General features: G+C 34.8%; 1 protein-coding gene across 4 annotated transcripts in view; it reads left to right on the forward strand.

The window, feature by feature from the left end:
• The first annotated feature begins 917 nt into the window (after positions 1–917).
• The window catches only part of LOC148946406 (zinc finger Y-chromosomal protein 1-like), an 87,400-nt gene continuing 68,933 nt past the window's right edge, over positions 918–19,384 (forward strand). For 2 of the 4 annotated variants that reach the window (XM_089098444.1, XM_089098447.1), the window contains exon 1: positions 918–986. The gene's annotated coding sequence lies outside the window, so the exon portion shown is untranslated. Of the gene's footprint in view, positions 992–1,011; positions 1,149–19,384 lie in introns of those variants that run through there. The other 2 variants (XM_089098446.1, XM_089098445.1) reach the window with 2 other exon arrangements.

Here is a 19,384-nt window from a genome sequence, read left to right on the forward strand (position 1 = left end):
AAAAAAAAAATTATCTTCTACGGCTAATGTTCCGTTCCAGGTCAGATAAAAACTAGATAGAAAATTATTTTTCTTGACTTGTTACGCTTGAAGTGCACCATAGAATAAATGAAAAAGTTACTTTCCCCAATTTTTTTTTATTCCAGGTCGTCAAAAAGCAATTATGACAATAGCCAGAGAGATGTGTTTAGATCTTGAAATATGGAAATTGAATTAACTACAGAGAAGTCAAAAAAGTTGCAAAAGTAGTTCAATTAAAGGTAGGAACACTAAAAAACAACATATGCAAATTTTTAGCTGAGTATTGCCTTTTAAACATAAAAAAATTGAGACTTATTATCTCATTCATTATTCTGGAGGTTCATTTAAGCTGGAAGCCCGTCCAACTTTTCATCTTATGTAAATTTAAGAAAATACAGGGCAATATTTTAAAGGGTATAGTATAAGTTATATTGGTCAATATATACCAAATCATATAATTGAGTTAGGACTAAAGTGAATACACCATTCGATGTCTTTTTTTATGCTGATTACGAATATGATAAGCATTTCTATCGTAAATGAATTTCAGCCCCCCCCCCAATATATGCTAATTCAGGGTTAGGTTAGGTATAGCCTATATAGGGGGGGGCTGAAATTCATTTCCAACAGAAATGCTTATTATATTCGTAATCAGCATAAAAAAAGGCATCGAATTGTGTATTCACTTTATTTGAAACTCAATAATATGATTTGGTATATATTGACCGTTATATTAATTTTTAAATACTCTGACAGTCATCGGAGCAGCGGAAGGGGCCATGAGCAAACCTTTCGACCTCTCTTTTCTTGGAGAATCGCTCTTTTTGGGTATTAATTTTCGCACGTTCCAAAAGTTCCGAAAAGCCAGAGTCCGCAACTTGCTTAAAAGAATGGCAGAAAATTTAAATATTTACGATGTATTCCTGAAGCTTCTTAATTGGTGCATTATGAAATCTTTATGGATAGTAGTGTATGGATAGTTCTTAAATTTTTTAGCATAGGCTCTAGACTTCAACGTAAAATACTACAGACAAAGGGCTAGGCTATAGGCTACTGCATACTGCCTAATATTGGGGTTCCCCATCATAGGCTAATTGCTTCTCAGGTCCTCTCCCCAATGAGGCAAGGTAGGCTATAACTCCAGACTTTTTCCAATAGCCTACACAAGTTGGTAAATTTTTCTCAGTTCATATTATTGACTTACAAATAAAGTAAACATAGCCTACCACTCAATCCCTTTTTTTAATGCTCTTTCCAAATAGCCTATAATAATCATTTTTCTAAGAAATGAATTTTACCCCTACCCCTATATATATACCAATTCAGGGTATATATTTGCACATTAGGGGGGATGAGGGTAATTTTAATTTCTGATGTAAACTTGGTAGGTATGTTTAAACGGATATCCACTCTTTGACTATTAGAAAAAATTAGTTTATAAGCCTATATAGAATGGTACTATCCAATCTCCTTATAATTAAAAACATTTTAGTAATCTAGTTGGAAAATTTGGCCCATCTGTATACGCTAGGAAAAATCTAAATTTGCCAACTAAGGCTAGTTGACAATAAATGTTGCCCCAGCAAAACTTTTCCAACTAGTTGACTAGGCTAACAACTTCTCCCCAGCAAAACTTAATTTTGCAACTAGTTGACTAATAACTTCTCTGCAGCAACACTTAAATTTGCCAACTACTTGACAATAAATGCTGCCCCAGCAAAACTTCATTTTCCAACTAATTAACTTATAGCTTTTCCCTAGCAAAACATTATTTTGCCGGCAAGTTGACTAATAACTTTTCCCGAGCAAAACTTAAGTGTGCCAACCAGTTAACTTATAACTTCTCCCCAGCAATACTTAATTTTGCCAACTAGCTGAAACAAACATTGCCCCAAAAAACAATTTATTTTCCAACTAGTTGACTAATAATTGTTAGAATTTATTCTGAATAGCATAAAATATGTCAATAATATAGGGTTTTTTCAAATTTAATTATGACTATTGTGTTACAACTTTCATCTCTCTCCCTGTCTCCCTCTTAATGGGAGATATTAGAAGTTTGTTTGTTTCTATCTTACATTTAATGGACATAAATTGTGCATGCTCCTTCATTTATCTGTCTTTGTTTCTTTTCTGGGGGAATATTTTTGTCTCATTTTTTGAATTTGCAATTAATCTTTCTAACTAGTTGACTAATAACTTCTTCCCAGCAAAACTTAATTTTTCCAACTAGTTGACTAATAACTTCTCCCCAGCAAAACTTAATTTTGCCAACTAGCTGGAAACAAACATTGCCCCAGAAAACAATTTATTTTCCAACTAGTTGACTAATAATAGTTAGAATTTATTCTGAATAGCATAAAAGATGTCAACAATATAGGGTTTTTTCAAATTTAATTATGACTATTGTGTTACAACTTTCATCTCTCTCCCTGTCTCCCTCTTAATGGGAGATATTTGAAGTTTGTTTGTTTCTATCTTACATTTAATGTATATAAATTGTGCATGTTCCTTCATTTATCTGTCTTTGTTTCTTTTCTGGGGGAATATTTTTGTCTCATTTTTTGAATTTGCAATTAATCTTTCCAACTAGTTGACTAATAACTTCTCCCCAGCAAAACTTAATTTTGCCAACTAGCTAAAACAAATATTGCCCCAGAAAACAATTTATTTTCCAACTAGTTGACTAATAATAGTTAGAATTTATTCTAAATAGCATAAAATATGTCAATAATATAGGGTTTTTTCAAATTTAATTATGACTATTGTGTTACAACTTTCATCTCTCTCCCTGTCTCCCTCTTAATGGGAGATATTAGAAGTTTGTTTGTTTCTATCTTACATTTAATGGACATAAATTGTACATGCTCCTTCATTTATCTGTCTTTGTTTCTTTTCTGGGGGAATATTTTTGTCTCATTTTTTGAATTTGTAATTAATTTTTCCAACTAGTTGACTAATAACTTCTCCCAAGCAAAACTTAATTTTGCCAACTAGCTAAAACAAATATTGCCCCAGAAAACAATTTATTTTCCAACTAGTTGACTAATAATAGTTAGAATTTATTCTGAATAGCATAAAAGATGTCAATAATATAGGGTTTTTTTCAAATTTAATTATGACTATTGTGTTACAACTTTCATCTCTCTCCCTGTCTCCCTCTTAATGGGAGATATTTGAAGTTTGTTTTTTTCTATCTTACATTTAATGTACATAAATTGTGCATGCTCCTTCATTTATCTGTCTTTGTTTCTTTTCTGGGGGAATATTTTTGTCTCATTTTTTGAATTTGTAATTAATTTTTCCAACTAGTTGACTAATAACTTCTCCCAAGCAAAACTTAATTTTGCCAACTAGCTGAAACAAATATTGCCCCAGAAAACAATTTATTTTCCAACTAGTTGACTAATAATAGTTAGAATTTATTCTGAATAGCATAAAAGATGTCAATAATATAGGGTTTTTACAAACTTAATTATCACTATTGTGTTACAACTTTCATCTCTCTCCCTGTCTCCCTCTTAATGGGAGATATTAGAAGTTTGTTTGTTTCTATCTTACATTTCATGGACATAAATTGTGCATGCTCCTTCATTTATCTGTCTTTGTTTCTTTTCTGGGGGAATATTTTTGTCTCATTTTTTGAATTTGTAATTAATTTTTCCAACTAGTTGACTAATAACTTCTCCCCATCAAAACTTAATTTTGCCAACTAGCTGAAACAAATATTGCCCCAGAAGACAATTTATTTTCCAACTAGTTGACTAATAATAGTTAGAATTTATTCTGAATAGCATAAAATATGTCAATAATATAGGGTTTTTTCAAATTTAATTATGACTATTGTGTTACAACTTTCATCTCTCTCCCTGTCTCCCTCTTAATGGGAGATATTAGAAGTTTGTTTGTTTCTATCTTACATTTAATGGACATAAATTGTGCATGTTCCTTCATTTATCTGTCTTTGTTTCTTTTCTGGGGGAATATTTTTGTCTCATTTTTTGAATTTGCAATTAATCTTTCTAACTATTTGACTAATAACTTCTCCCCAGAAAAACTTAATTTTGCCAACTAGCTGAAATAAGCATTGCCCCAGAAAGCAATTTATTTTCCACCTAGTTGACTAATAATAGTTAGAATTTATTCTGAATAGCATAAAAGATGTTAATGATATAGGGTTTTTACAAACTTAATTATCACTATTGTGTTACAACTTTCATCTCTCTCCCTGTCTCCCTCTTAATGGGAGATATTTGAAGTTTGTTTTTTTCTATCTTACATTTAATGTACATAAATTGTGCATGTTCCTTCATTTATCTGTCTTTGTTTCTTTTCTGGGGGAATATTTTTGTCTCATTTTTTGAATTTGTAATTAATTTTTCCAACTAGTTGACTAATAACTTATCCCCAGCAAAACTTAATTTTGCCAACTAGCTAAAACAAACATTGCCCCAGAAAACAATTTATTTTCCAACTAGTTGACTAATAATAGTTAGAATTTATTCTGAATAGCATAAAAGATGTCAATAATATAGGGTTTTTACAAATTTAATTATCACTATTGTGTTACAACTTTCATCTCTCTCCCTGTCTCCCTCTTAATGGGAGATATTTGAAGTTTGTTTATTTCTATCTTACATTTAATGGATATAAATTGTGCATGTTCCTTCATTTATCTGTCTTTGTTTCTTTTCTGGGGGAATATTTTTGTCTCATTTTTTGAATTTGCAATTAATCTTTCTAACTAGTTGACTAATAACATCTTCTCAGCAAAACTTAGTTTTTCCAACTATTGGGCAAATAACTTATCTTCAACGGCACTTGAACTTGCCAACTAATTAAAAATAATTGTTGCCCAAGAAAAATATTTATTTTTCAACTTGTCTACTAATAACTTCTCCCCAGCAACACTTAATTTTTCCAACTCCCTGGAAAGAAACGTAGCACCAGAAAACAATTTATTTTCCAACTAGTTGACTAATAATAGTTAGAATTTATTCTGAATAGCATAAAATATGTTAATAATATAGGTTTTTTTTTAAAATTTAATTATCACTATTGTTACAGGATACCACCTGATGGCTAATTTGACAGTTTATATATATATATACAAATCTCTGAATTAGCCAACCAACCAACCAGTATTTTAAGCCTAGGAGTCCAGCTGGACATATGGAAACATATTAAGAAAACAATTCCTACTCCATAATATGCAGAATAATTGTAGTTGACACATTTTGTAGGGGGAGAGGCAAGGACAACTATATAAGGACAACGGGGCATCAGACAATGAATAGAACTTGGCAGGTTGCACAAAAATGTGCATTTTTACATGAAATTGCATCTCTGTGAACCTGGGGTAAGACTATCTTGCAGAGTGTTGCCTAAGATTGTAAAGCACACTTATAGAAGGAGAAGACTTTTAGTTCTTAGACTTCAAGACTATTTACTCTTGGATTCAGTTTCTTTGATTTACCTTTGCTGTAGTGCATTTGTTAAAAGCACCTACTGCCAATTTTTGTTGAACCAGGAATAGTATGTTTTTTGTTTTCTCTTTATGTCATGTCATTAGCTTAGAAATTATTCTGAGGAAAATTTACTTGCCAAATAGATGGCTAACAAAAGTGTTTATAGGGTAAGTTTGTTTCTAGCAAGTTGGATAAAGAAAGTATTGTTGGGGAAAAGTTGCTAGTCAACTAGTTGGAAAATAAATTGTTTTCTAGGGCAATGTTTGTTTCCAGCTAGTTTGAAAAATTAAGTGTTGCTGGGGTAAAGTTATTAGTCAATTAGTTGGAAAAATAAAGTTTTGCTAGGGAGAAGTTACTAGTCACCTAGTTGGAAAATGAATTATTTTCTGGGGCAATGTTTCTTTCCAGCTAGTTGGCAAAATTAAGTTATGCTGGGGGAGAAGTTATTGTCAACTAGTTGGCAAATTTAAGTGTTGCTGGAGAGAAGTTCTTAGTCAACTAGTTCGAAAAATTAAGGTTTGCTGGGGAGAAGTGACTAGTCAACTAGTTGGAAAATGAATTGTTTTCTAGGGCAATGTTCCTTTCCAACTACTTGGCAAAATTAAGTTTTGCTGGGGAGAAGTTATTAGTCAATTAGTTGGAAAAGGAAAGTTTTACTGGGGCAACATTTATTGTTAACTAGTTAGCAATTTTAAGGATTGCTGCAGAGAAGTTATTAGTCAACTAGTTGGAAAAATAAAGTTTTGCTGGGGAGAAGTTATTAGTCAACAACTTGGAAAAATTAATTAAAAATTCTAAAAATTAGACAAAAATATTCTTCCAGAAAAGAAACAGACAGAAATGAAGACACAAATGAAGAGAACATTAGGGGGTGGGGGTGTATCTACTGTGAATATATAGGTTCTAGAAAATCATGAATTTCTTAGAAAAACTTGGAAAACAAGGAAAGAAGTGAAGATAAAGGCTCTCCCCCTGCAAAATTTGTCAAATAGGATTATTCTGCATATTATTTAGTAGGAATTGTTTTCTTAATATGTTTCCTTATGTCTAGCTGGATTCCTAGGCTTAAAATACTGGTTGGTCAGTTGGCTAATTCAAAGATTTGTATATATATACATACACTGTCAAATTAGCCATCTGGTGGTATCCTGTAACAATAGTCATTAAATTTGAAAAAAAATCCTATATTGTTAACATATTTTATGCTATTCAGAATAAATTCTAACTATTATTAGTCAACTAGTTGGAAAATCAATTGTTTTCTGGGGCAATGTTTCTTTCCAGTTAGTTGGCAAAATAAAGTTTTGCTGGGGAGAAGTTATTAGTCAACTAGTTGGAAAAATTAAATTTTGCTGGAGAGAAGTTATTAGTCAGCTAGTTGGAAAAGGAAAGTTTTGCTGGGGCAACATTTATTGTCAACTAGTTGGCAAGTTTAAGTGTTGCTGCAGAGAAGTTATTAGTCAACTAGTTGGAAAATTAAGTTTTGCTGGAGAGAAGTTATTAGTCAGCTAGTTGGCAAATTTAGATTTTTCCTATACAGACATGCCAAATTGTCCAATTAGATGACTAAAATGTTTTTAATTATAAGGAGATTGGATAGTACAAACTATGTAAGCTTATAAACTAATTTTTTCCAATAGTCAAAGGGCAGAGTCCCTGTTTAAACTTTATCCCCACCCCTCTAATGTGCAAATATGTACCCTGAATTGGTATATAGTGGCCTAGGGGTGGGGTAAAATTCTTTTCCAACAAAAATAATTATTATATTTGGAAAGAGCATAAAAAAGGCATCAAGTGGTATGTTTACTTTATTCATAATTCAATGATATGACTTGGAAAGAAATTACCCCCCCCCCCCACACCCTTAGGCTAATGTGCAAACATATACCCTGAATTGTAACCACACAAAGAAGTTATCAACACTAGTTAAGTTATTGAAAAGTGGTTCCATTCCAGAATTTGTATGCGGGTATATGGACTACCATGAAGTCCTTTCACCCCTTTGATTTTGTATCTTCAATCCTTCTTATTCTTCAGCTCAGTTATGTTTTTGAAATGGTTAGCAGTAATTCTATATCTTTGTAAAAGCAGCACCTGAAAATTAAAAAGACACTCCACTAGGCATGTCATTTGAAGCTATAATTTTGATGATGGGTTGTGGGAAGCGCAAGTACCTGAGCTACCTGTCCCTAGCAATTTAAGGCCATAGGCCGGCCGGTACCAGTACGGCACTTCCTACTCATTCTTGCTCTCTTCTGCACTGTAGAATTCTATCAATGTTCTCTTTTTGTCTTCATGATCTGAATCATCAAGTTATAAATTGGTCTCTCAGTGTTAGGATGGTGTTTTAAATTGATGATGGTATCAAATGATTCTGGAACACCCATTTTCTGGCAGCTTAGTTTAATCTTAGTGATTTGTGGTGCCAGTACCAAATACTGGAAAAAGATATGTTGGGGGGTTTCCACTGATGTTTTACACCACCTACAGAGCGGTGAATGATGGAGATTCCGTTGGAATCGAAGAGAATTCAGCAACAGGTATCCAGATTTTAACCTGTAATACCACACCGAATATTCCCTTGATTGAAATGGGGAATTCAGGAATGGGGTGCACTTTGTTTTTCCACGGTGTTTTATAATGTCTCAAAGGTTCCCAAGTTTTGAGTCTGGAGGGGGGCACGCATTTGCTCCTTCATTAGCTAGCCTATCGGCTGTCATGTTGTGGATCAGTCCTTTATGGCTAGGGATATGGTGGAAGCAAACTGAAGTGTCCATATTCTTAAGGCTTAGGAGAGAATCTCTAATAGATTTTAAATCTGAATCAGCAGCCTCATAATTTATTTTTTTGATTATTTGGATGGCAGACTTAGAATCTGTGAGAATTAACAGTTTTTTGAAGCTGGTCTAAGGTTAACAAATAAGAAGAACAACAGGGAAATTTTTTTTTTTTTTTTTATACAAGACAGTGGAATGCAACTTTAAATGAATATTTCGACCCTATATCCAAGGGCCGTCCTCAGCAAAACAGACAGAGAGAATAAAAACACTAAAAAAGAAACATATTAAAATTTAATAATTGAAACAGGTTGAAAAAGTTCTAAAATAGCCCTAATATCATTACTTCAAGGAAGTTCAACCAGGACTGGTACTCGAAACGAAATGGACAGAGAATAATTCATTCAGATGGAATTAAAATACTTAGCGACAAGATTTTAAAGCTAATCTCGCCTTCTTTGCAGCCAGCCTAGAAGGTCTGTTCGCAACAGGTTGAGTGGAGTTATTTACTGGTTTTTTAATATAATTAGTCAAATCATTTTTAGTTAAATTCGTGTATAGGGTATTAAGCGAATATTCCCCCAAATCTCTATTTAAAGAAATATTACTATTTATTTTGATTTTAGTTTCAATTACCTCTCGAACAACCTGTTTTATGCCTAAATCATTGCTAATAAGGCAAGTTTCTTCAAAAAGCATTTTATGACTAGGGTTATCATATATGTGACTGCTTAAAGCAGAATCAAAGGAAATGTTTGTACTATTAGAATTTAAAGCTTTAGTTATGTCATCTTTGTGTTGTTGATTGTGTTGTTGATTTCATGATTTTAAAATTATTTGATAAATCACGACATGAAATTATTGATAAACTGGATTTTACAATTTACAGAAAACCCACACAAAATAACAGATATCTACATTTTAAATCCAATCACCCCCCACAAGTTAAAAGAGGTGTTGTTACATCTCTTGTTGATCGTGCCCTAAACATTTGCTCTGAATCTTACATCACAGATGAACTAAATTTTATTAGAGACATACTTTTTGGAAACGGTTATCCTATTGTCTTTATTAACAATACAATTAGCCGAAGATTGGCAAGACACTCCCGTAAAATTAAGGGTCTTTTGCCATGTGAAGTTCCTGCCAAGCCCTCAAATATAATTTAACTTCTATATATTCCAAAAGTGACTACAAGTTTAAAAAGGTTTGCACGCAAAATATTTTTTATGTAGTGTTCACCAATGATTTTAAAATCATGAATCTCATAAACTGTGGTAAAGATACAACCCCAGTTACTCGCCAAAGTGGGGTTCATCAAATACCATGTGACTGTGGCCATTTTTGTGTTGATAGAACCCATCGAAATTTAGAAAAACGCCTGCAACAACACAAAGATGACAAAACTAAAGCTTTAAATTCTAATAGTACAAACATTTCCTTTGATTCTGCTTTAAGTAGTCACATATATGATAACCCTAGTCATAAAATACTTTTTGAAGAAACTTGCCTTATTAGCAATGATTTAGGCATAAAACAGGTTGTTCGAGAGGCAATTGAAACTAAAATCAAAATAAATAGTAATATTTCTTTAAATAGAGATTTGGGGGAATATTCGCTTAATGCCCTATACACGAATTTAATTAAAAATGATTTGACTAATTATATTAAAAAACCAGTAAATAACCCCACTCAACCTATTACGAACAGACCTTCTAGGCTGGCTGCCAAGAAGGCGAGATTAGCTTTAAAATCTTGTCTGTAAGTATTTTAATTCCATCTGAATGAATTATTCTCTGTCCATTTCGTTTGGAGTACCAGTCCTGGTTGAACTTCCTTGAAGTAATGATATTAGGGCTGTTTTAAAGCATTTTTTAAACAGTTTTAATGATTGAATTTTAATGTAAGTTTCTTTTATAGTGTTTTTATTCTCTTCGTCTGTTTTGCTGAGGACGGCCCTTGGATATAGGGTCGAAATATTCATTTAAAGTTGCGTTCCACTGTCTTGTATAAAAAATTTCCCTGTTGTTCTTCTTATTTGTTTATGATGGAAAGGCAGTGTGGTCTTCGTCACTATTTGGTCTAAGGTTGACCATAACTTCTAGTGCTTTTAGAATGGCAAACAACTCTGCTGACAAAATTGAAGTATTGGATGGGAGAGTTACTGAAATATTCAAGGAAACATACGGAATGCAAACCCCTGCTCTTGCATTTGTTCCCTTTACTAAGCCATCAGTATAAACTTGAGTATGTTCGGGAAATAATGAGGAAATTTTATTGGCAAAAAGCTGACAAACAAACAGATCACTATAAAAAGATTTATCCTTCGGGAGCAGTTGGAGATGGCACTCAGGGGCCTTGAGTTCCCAAGGCAGGGAATTTGGAAAAGGGTAGCTATCTGCATGTTCATTTTTCCAATTTGGATGATCTTTCAGGTACTGACACCAAGAAGACTTATGGTGCTGAGGCTTGCTAGGGTTTGCAAAAGTGGCTGGAAAGACTGCATGTTTATCACCATAATATTGTATTTTTGTAAAGTAACAGTTTCTCTGCATAGTAGCTCTATCTTTCAGAGCAGGTAGTCCAGAGAGCTCTTTTAGCTTATCTACTGCAGTATGTTTATGCAGTCCCAATGCAATTCTTATGGCTGAGTTTTGAAGTGTCTCAAGGGTTTTAAATATAGTTGCAGGGACATTTACAAGGAAATGAATGCCATATTCCATTTTTGAGCGAATATACAGTTTATAAAAATCAATAATCAATTTTGGTGAGGATCCCCATTTAGATCCTGCAAGTCGCTTTAAGATGATGAGTCGCTTTAAGATTGACATTCTCAGCATCTCCACAGGTGGTTGCCATTTTAAACGGCAGTCAAGGGTCATACCCAGTAGACAGGCAGATGGCTGATAAGCGATTGTGCTCCCTTCTATCACTAAGGGTTTAGGGAGGGTTGTCTGTTGGTTATAAAACACTATTGCCTTTGTTTTTGGGACCAAAATGGGCAGACCAAAAGCTTTAGAAAACAGGCAAACATCATCTAAATTTTTCTGAATGATGCTTTGGAATAAGGTTATACTCTTGTTTTTTTTCCATGCTAGAAGATCATCAAAAAGTTCCTTCATTTTTTTACCGACCTATAAGTTTTTATTCAGAAATACACAGTGTAAATAAAAGAGGATATATGAAAGTTCCTTGTGGGAGACCATCTTTAACTTGTTTTCTTGAGGACAGAGTGTCATTTATCTGAACTTGAAAAGATCGATCACAAAGTAGATCATCTGTCATTGATACCACTATAGATGGAAAATTTTTATTATTCATAACTTCTAGTAACTTCTTGTGTTTGACGTTTCCATATGCATCTCTCCAATCAAACATCACAGCAATTACAAATTCACCATTTTGCAGAGCCTCTGCTATGTCTACTTCAATTCTGGTTATGTTGTCCATTGCACTGTGACCCTTTCTGAAACCTGTTGGGGATTGGGGTATCATTTGATTGACCTCTGCAAACACATTCTAATCTCTTTAAAATCATATGTTTAAATATCTTGCCCATGGTGGGGAGGACTGATATTAGTCAATAAGATATTAGGTCATTGGGAGATTTCCCAGGTTTGAGGATTGGGTGAATGAGGGCAATTTTTCAGGGATTAGGGAAATTCCCTTCTCTCCATGAAATATAGCATGATTCAAGAAGTTCTATTCAAAAGGTATGGGGTGATTCAATAAGCCATTTGATGTGTACCTCATCATACCCTGGTGCCAAGTTTTGATTACATTCTTTAATGGCTGTGTCTAACTCAGATAATTCAAAAGGTAAAATTAAAGACTTTTTATGTTGTGCTATTGAAGAGAGGAGACATACAGGTGGGTTTGGCAAAAAAGCTTCAACATTATTCTTCATGTATGTTTTTGCAAATATCTCAGCTTTTAAATTGTCAGATGTTATTAGCCTACCCCGGTGTTTTATTTCATATCTGTAATCATCAAGTGCCATTTTGTTGCCATTCACCTTGCTTACATATTGGTGAATCTTAGATACTGCAGTGCGATGGTCTACTCTAGTCATAAATTTATCCCATGTCTCCTTTTTAGCCTGTAGACATGTGTTTTTCACTTTTGCCGAGCTACGTTTATATTCAATTGCTGTGATCATTGATTGATGTCTCTGGAATGCCTTTCTTGCTATGCGTTTAGCTTCCACCGCAGCAGTGAATAAACCAGTCCACCCGTCTTTAGTTCTTTTATTGCCACGAAGGGTCCAAGCATTACTGCTTGTCTTAGAGATTGTTTTGTGGGCGGCATCCATAATAATTTTTTTAAGGGTATTCACTTTATCATCAATAGGGAAAGAGTTTTCCAGCAGAGTATAATCAGCTTCTTGCAGCATTTGCTTGAACACTGGCTATTTACCTTTCTTGTTAATAAATTTCCTTTTACGTGGTTTTGTTTCACAAGACATGTGTGAGGTAATTGTCTTTACAGCACAGTGATCACTATGTAGATCTGGTACTCTACTAATTGACACCTGATCAATAGCAAAAGCAGGACCTAGTTGGATGTCTATGGTTGATTGTTTGTTATTTTTGGAATTGTAATATGTTGGTAAGTTATATGGTGTTAGAACTACTTTGTGATAATTTTCCAATAACAGTCTTTCCATATTTTTTCCATGTTAATTTGACTGCTCAACATCTTCCCAATGTGGGCTGTGTGCATTTAGGCCACCAAAAATAAAGAAGTTTTGCCCCTCTGCTTCAGTTGATAACATATTAAACACATCTACGTCACCCTTTGCATTGTACATTGATTTAATTCTTAGTGTGTCACCTTAATTTAAAGTAATTGATGCTCCCACCACATCGACTTCGTGATCATGTTGCAATAGTGGTAATGGTGACTGAACTAAACACTCATTTATAAAAATAATCACCCCCCCCTCCTTTTCTGCCAGAATCTCTATCTTTGCAGTAGCATTTATATCCTGGTATGGCCACTCTTTTAAGATTATTCAAATTTGTTTCTTGGAGGCAAATTATATCTACTTTCTCTTTATTTAAATATGAGCAGAGTTCCATTATTTTCATTTTATTCAGTGAGAATGTGTCCCAATGCAATGCAATCAGTTTCTCTATTATATTAATCTTGTTAGTCAGTTGGGTGGGCATTTTTTTAATCGTTGGGGGATTTGAATATTTTTGGCAGCAACTATAGCAACTAGCTCCATAAATTCATGTGTTACTTCTTTCAGCAAGGACTCTGGAAAGTGCTTCTCTAGTGCTTTCTCACTTAATAAGCCTTTCATCTGTATGTCATAATTTGATGTTCGAATAAGTTCCTGGGTAATAATGAATTTTGACAAATTTCTAAGTTGGTTACCAACTAAAATTGTGGGTGTTGGGGGTTTTATATTTCTTCTGGGAGGTTCAGTGTCTCTAATAGATAAGGAGGTCGGTCTTATTGTTTGCATAGAGGATGGACCTGTTGAAAGTCTTCCTAATTTTTGGTCAAGTCTGGGGAAAGAAGGGCTAGACAAACCTATGGGAGACTCAGTAGTTGACAGGGAGTAAGTCTCATTAAAGCTAGTAGAAGGTATTTTTTTCCATACTTGCTGTGGATGTCTTGTCTGATCTTGGGCTGGAGTTGATGTTCTGGAGGGTGTGTTGGAAAAGTTTAGCTGAGGTTGTCTAGTCTTTTTTCTAATAGCATTTGCAATTATAGGTACTGGTATATTTTTCTCCTGAGCTACTTTTATAATCTGACTTCTTTGTTTGTATTTGGCACATAGAGTTCTGTTTTCAGAAAAGTGTGAACCACCACAGTTTGTGCAATTTGTTTGGTTTTGGCAATTGGTTTCCAAGTGACTCCTCAAAGTGCAATTTTTACAAACATCAGTTGTGGCAAATGGGCAAAATTTTTGTGTGTGCCCTAATTTTAAGCAATGTTAACATTGGATTGGTTTTTCATCAGAGTGTCTAAAGGCAACTCTTCCCCCAAATAAGAATAACTTTTCTGGAGAGTATTCTCCTTCAAATACACACAGAACTGAGTTGCTAGATACTAGTTCATTTTTATCATTTCTTTTCTTAAGTCTTGTTGTTGACTTTAATAGGTAGTTTGAAAGGGCATTATCAGTAAGGCCATCTTGGATATCACTATCTCCATATAGATTTGATACAGTATAAATGATTAGCCTAGTTTCTATTTGAAGAATTTGTTCTTATGCTTTGCAGGTTTCTGCCATGTTACCAATCAGTTTCAGATCCAGTAAAGGGGTCAGACAAGCTGCATCATTTGCATATACCTCAGCTTCTCCATTTCTATTAATGAATAGGTCAAATTCCTTTCTCAATTTCTTAAAAATATTCATTCTAAGAAAATCAATGTGTTTTTTGGGTTCAAATTTTGGGAGTGGGGTATTTGTATTTGTCTTAGCTGGTGAAATTACTACAGCAAACACTGGGATGGATATTTCATTACCAGGTGTTGGGGCTGTTGAATCATCTGAAGTTGCGGATAGTCTAAGGCCATCTTACGTTTTTTGGTATTCTCTTTCTTATGTTTTTGGACAACTTGGAAATCATCCCATGCCAGATAGTTTACACTATCTGGTAGTTGACAATTTGGGTCACTCTGCTGGGGTGATCCTACAGAGATCATAGTACCATCAATAGAAGTAGATGTACTTGATGGTAGTCTAGAGGTGGCTGTTACAATTTTTTCTCAATTAATACAATGTGATTCTCAATGTTTGTAGGGTCTGGAGTATGGGGAGGGGAAATAGCTGCATCACTCCAGGAAATAGCCTGGTTCCCTTCCATAGGGGGTCAGGTGGATCTTGTTTTGACATCAGTCACAAAAAAGCAATATATCTAAAAGGCACTAAACCTAGTAAATATAACAAAGATAAAACTTGATGAAAGGCAATCCTTTGGGTGTTCCAACAATAATATATTTAGTAAATATATAAATTGCTACCATACGGTTACATCCGGGTTGCGGTTAACGCTTAAAACATATCATAAGTTTTTAAATAAGTTGTTCAAGAGTCACATATTCCAAATATACTGATTTAGGTAAAATTCTACTTTAGCTACTTTTGGTCATCTTGGAAAGGGGTTAGGTTAGGAAAATAGGTAAATTTTTCATTGTTCATGTTATTTACCTTAATTAATTTAATTACCTTAATTCACACTTTGGAGCAATTAAGGTCCATACAGGATCTGTTGTGCTCTGGGTCAATAATGGCAAAATTTCATCACTTTGTTAGGGCCCAGTGACACACCATAAGAGAGGTCTGCTAGAGAGATGCAATTTAAGCCCAAAGTGGCATCAGCCTCCTAGCAAGACAGTCATTATGATGAAGTTGGCATCAGTCAGCAGTTGAGTGGGATGGACAGTCCCACTCATATTGTCCAGTCTGTCATTCCATTCCTTGTCCAGTCTGGACTTGAAGGATGCAGCCATGGGCGCAGTTGCCATTTCAGCTTGAAGGCTATTCAAATCATTGACAACATGCTCAGAGAAGAAGTGTTGCCACATTTGCGTATTGACAGAAGGGGGCTATTTGGTTTTGTGTTTTACTTGTAGGTCAGCATCATATCACAACAGCAGCATCTGAAGATGAGTGTTGGCAGCTGCATGCATTCCAGTCTCTTGTTGTATAGAGATCTCATAGGCCAGCTATGCACTTCATGGTATGCCTCTGAACTCCTTTGATCAGACTGGTATCATTCTTATAGGAAGGGGAGGTGAGACATGTACCAAAATCAAAAACAGGCCTAACTATAGCCTTATAGAGCCTTAGAAAGACTGTACGGGAATGGCTGGTTATAGTGCATTTGAGGAGACTGAGGCTTGAATTTGGTTTTGAAACTGCTTGTTGCCAGTGGCTGTGGAACTTCAATTGTTCATCTATCAGCAATCCTAGATCTCCTTCTTTGGTGAGCCAAGCAACAGTTTGAATATATTTTATAGTGGTTGTGCAGTTTCTTTGGCAAGCTCCTTCAATAGTCTTGAATGGAAGTTATCAGGACTGGCGGACTTGTTGATGTCTAGTGCTTCAAATTGCTTTTGGATGACAGGGGGGGAGTAGAATAGGTGGCATCAGGTTAGGAATGTAGTATGATGGGCTATGAGGAAAAGGGCAATCTGGTTCATCATCTGTACATCTGTACTGTACTGAGTGCGTTTACTGACTGTTTTCTATGGTCCTTACTAGATATGTACTGCCAGAACTTCTTTGGGTTTTTCTTACTATCATCAGCTAGCTTGGACTTATGACTTGCATAAAGTTGTTTAGTTAGGCTTCTTAGTTTGTTTCAAGCTTTTGTAAACTTTTGGTAATGTTCTTCTTTCCCTCCTTTATTGTATTTCCTCCAGTACTGTCCCTTCGTGTTTCTTTCCTTGCATATCTTGGGGGTCATGATAGGGAGTGTTTTGGGCTTTGGCATGAGTTTTACTGATGTGTGCTTTTTTTTAAGTGTAAGTAGCTTGTCCTTTTTGTTAGCCCATTATTTAATGACTTATTACTTTAGTCTGTAGACCCCTCCCTGAAAGTTCCATTTTCCTAACCTAACTCCTTTCCAAGATAGCCAAAAGTAGCCAAAGTAGAATTTTACTCTTACTTAATAACAATTCAAACCTCATTTATTAGGCAACTCAAATATAAAAAGTTTCCCTACTGTTCCAAGTTTTTTGAATACCATCAACAAAAATAGTGCTGAATTTTGCTGGAGTCTCCATAATCTTGTTACTTATTATATTTTCATCATATTGTGGTATATTTCAATATGATTAACTTAACTTCAATTCTTGAGTGTGTACTGGCTAAAAAGGAAGTACCCCTTTTTTCATAGCATCTCTGTTTTCTGCCCTTTAGTAGAATCCTAATCTTGGCTTTGTTTTGTATTATGAACAAACTGTTGTTAAGAAATAAACATTCTACCAACCCACCAAATCAGCAAAATTTGGTAGCCTATATGACCTAGGGCTATATCCAGTCATGTTCACAATGGGAGGCTAGAGTACAATTGCTACATAATGATTGTTATATTTGGAAAGAACAATAAATAAGAAATCAAATAAGCTAAAAATTATCTTTTTTCTGTCATGTAAGCAAAATAAACATAATCCTTATAAAACAAAGTTAACCAAATTCATCAAACTCCAAAGCCCATTCCTTAGAATTTCAGGGCTGAATAAATCAAATAAAATAGCAATATGCCAATAGATTCTCAATTTAATGCTCTCTCCAAATATAGTAGTTTTTGCTGTTACAATTCCATTTAGCCGCCCCCTCCATAATGGGGCGAGATATATCCCTAGGCTCTTAAAAATGAAGTTTGCTGATTTTATAGGAGTGCCATTATCTTTTGTGTCTATTCTCATCACCAGTTGCTTCATGATACCAGATAAAGAGGATTTGAAAAAAAAAACTAAATCAAAACCAATTCTAAGAAGAAATAAGCACAAATAATAATGACTAAAGACCATCAAATTGTTGTGTATAGCCTAGGGGTATATCTAGGTTCATTACGAGATAAGTTTTTAAATTTGCCTGCCAGGGTAAGTGAAGGATCATTCCTTACCCCCATAAACTACTTAAAACTTTATAATTTGGCTGTAGATGACTAATCAATAAGTTGGTGCTATAAAGCCTTGTTATGTCTATATAAAAAAAATATATTTTTCTCAATTATCAGGCTCTGCTCAAATCTAGAGTAACCAAATTGCTGACAGCCATTTAGTGAATTATTAGTAAAGATGGTGGGAGCAGTAAAGATATTAAAAGTAGAATAGCCAAGACTCAGGGTGTTTTTTTCACAGTTAAAAAAAAGTTTGGAAGAATAGGAGGATACGTCTGCAAACAAAGATTAGAATATTGGAAGCTACATTGATGACAGTGGTCAAATATAACTCTGAAGCATGGGTGCTCTGAAAAGCAGATTTCTGAAAAGCTGTTCTGGGTACCTGACTGACTGACTGTATTTCAAACAATAGGCTTGATAGAAATGTGGTTCAATTCAGCTTTCTAGGGTTATAATGAAAGACAGGTTGAGATGGCTTGGGGACATTCTGCAGTTAAAGGATGACAGATTGCCAAAGATTGTCCTTTTTGGCCAACCATCTAGGGCTAAAGAGAAAACAGGTTGTCCTTGTCTGGGGTGGGAGGATATCTTAGGCAGCACGATAGTGCCGCCTAAGTAAAGAACAATGTGGGCACAATGTGTTGTTTTTTGGTCCTCCATACCCGGGCACTTTGTATTGAAGGAGTTGTCGTAGAAACTTCGAATAGGGCTCATTCGATTGGAAATTAGAGTGACTATTGCCCTTTCTGACAGTCGAGAGGGATCTGAGGGCAACTAGCCCCTTCCCCACGTCCATAGGTCACCCAAAAAAATCGAATAGCAATATTGAGATAGTCCTGTTGATTAGCGTAGGCTAGTTTATTTCTAGAGAGAAAATATCTTTATGAGGAGGACACTCCCCCACAGCCCTTGGGGCAAGGGTGGTTTTAAGTTATGCCCTGGAGGCAAATAAGGTTTTTATAGAAGGCGTTGTCATAGAAACTTCAAAAAAGGCTCATTTGATTGGAAATTCAAAGGGCTAGTGCCTTTTTTAATAGTCAAAAGTGATTGGAGGGCAACTAGCCCCCCCCCCCCCTACGCCCATCATTCCCCCAAACACATCCAATCAAAATTTTGAGTTGGCCATTTTGTTCAGCATAGTTTATTTCCAGATAGAAAATATCTCTTTGAGGAGGACACTCCCCCACAACCCTTGGTTCAAGGGTTTCAAGTTATGCCCTGGGGGCATATAAGGTTTTTATAGAAGGTATTGTTATAGAAACTTCAAAAAAGGCTCCTTCAATTGGAAATTCAAAGGGCTAGTGCTTGTTTTAATAGTCGAAAGTGATTGGAGGGAAACTAGCCCCCCCTGTGCCCATCATTCCCCCAAACACTTCCAATCAAAATTTTGAGATATTCATTTTGTTCAGCTTAGTTGATTTCCAGATGGAAAATAGGTTTTTGAGGAGGACACTCCCCTACAACCCAGGGGGCAAGGGTTTTAATTTAAGGTTTTTATAGAAGGTGTTGTTGTAGAAACTTCAAG

Source organism: Artemia sp. Qi Xiang Cuo, chromosome 12 (genome assembly GCF_049724085.1).
Source record: "Artemia sp. Qi Xiang Cuo chromosome 12, ASM4972408v1, whole genome shotgun sequence".
NCBI lineage: Eukaryota > Metazoa > Arthropoda > Branchiopoda > Anostraca > Artemiidae > Artemia > Artemia sp. Qi Xiang Cuo.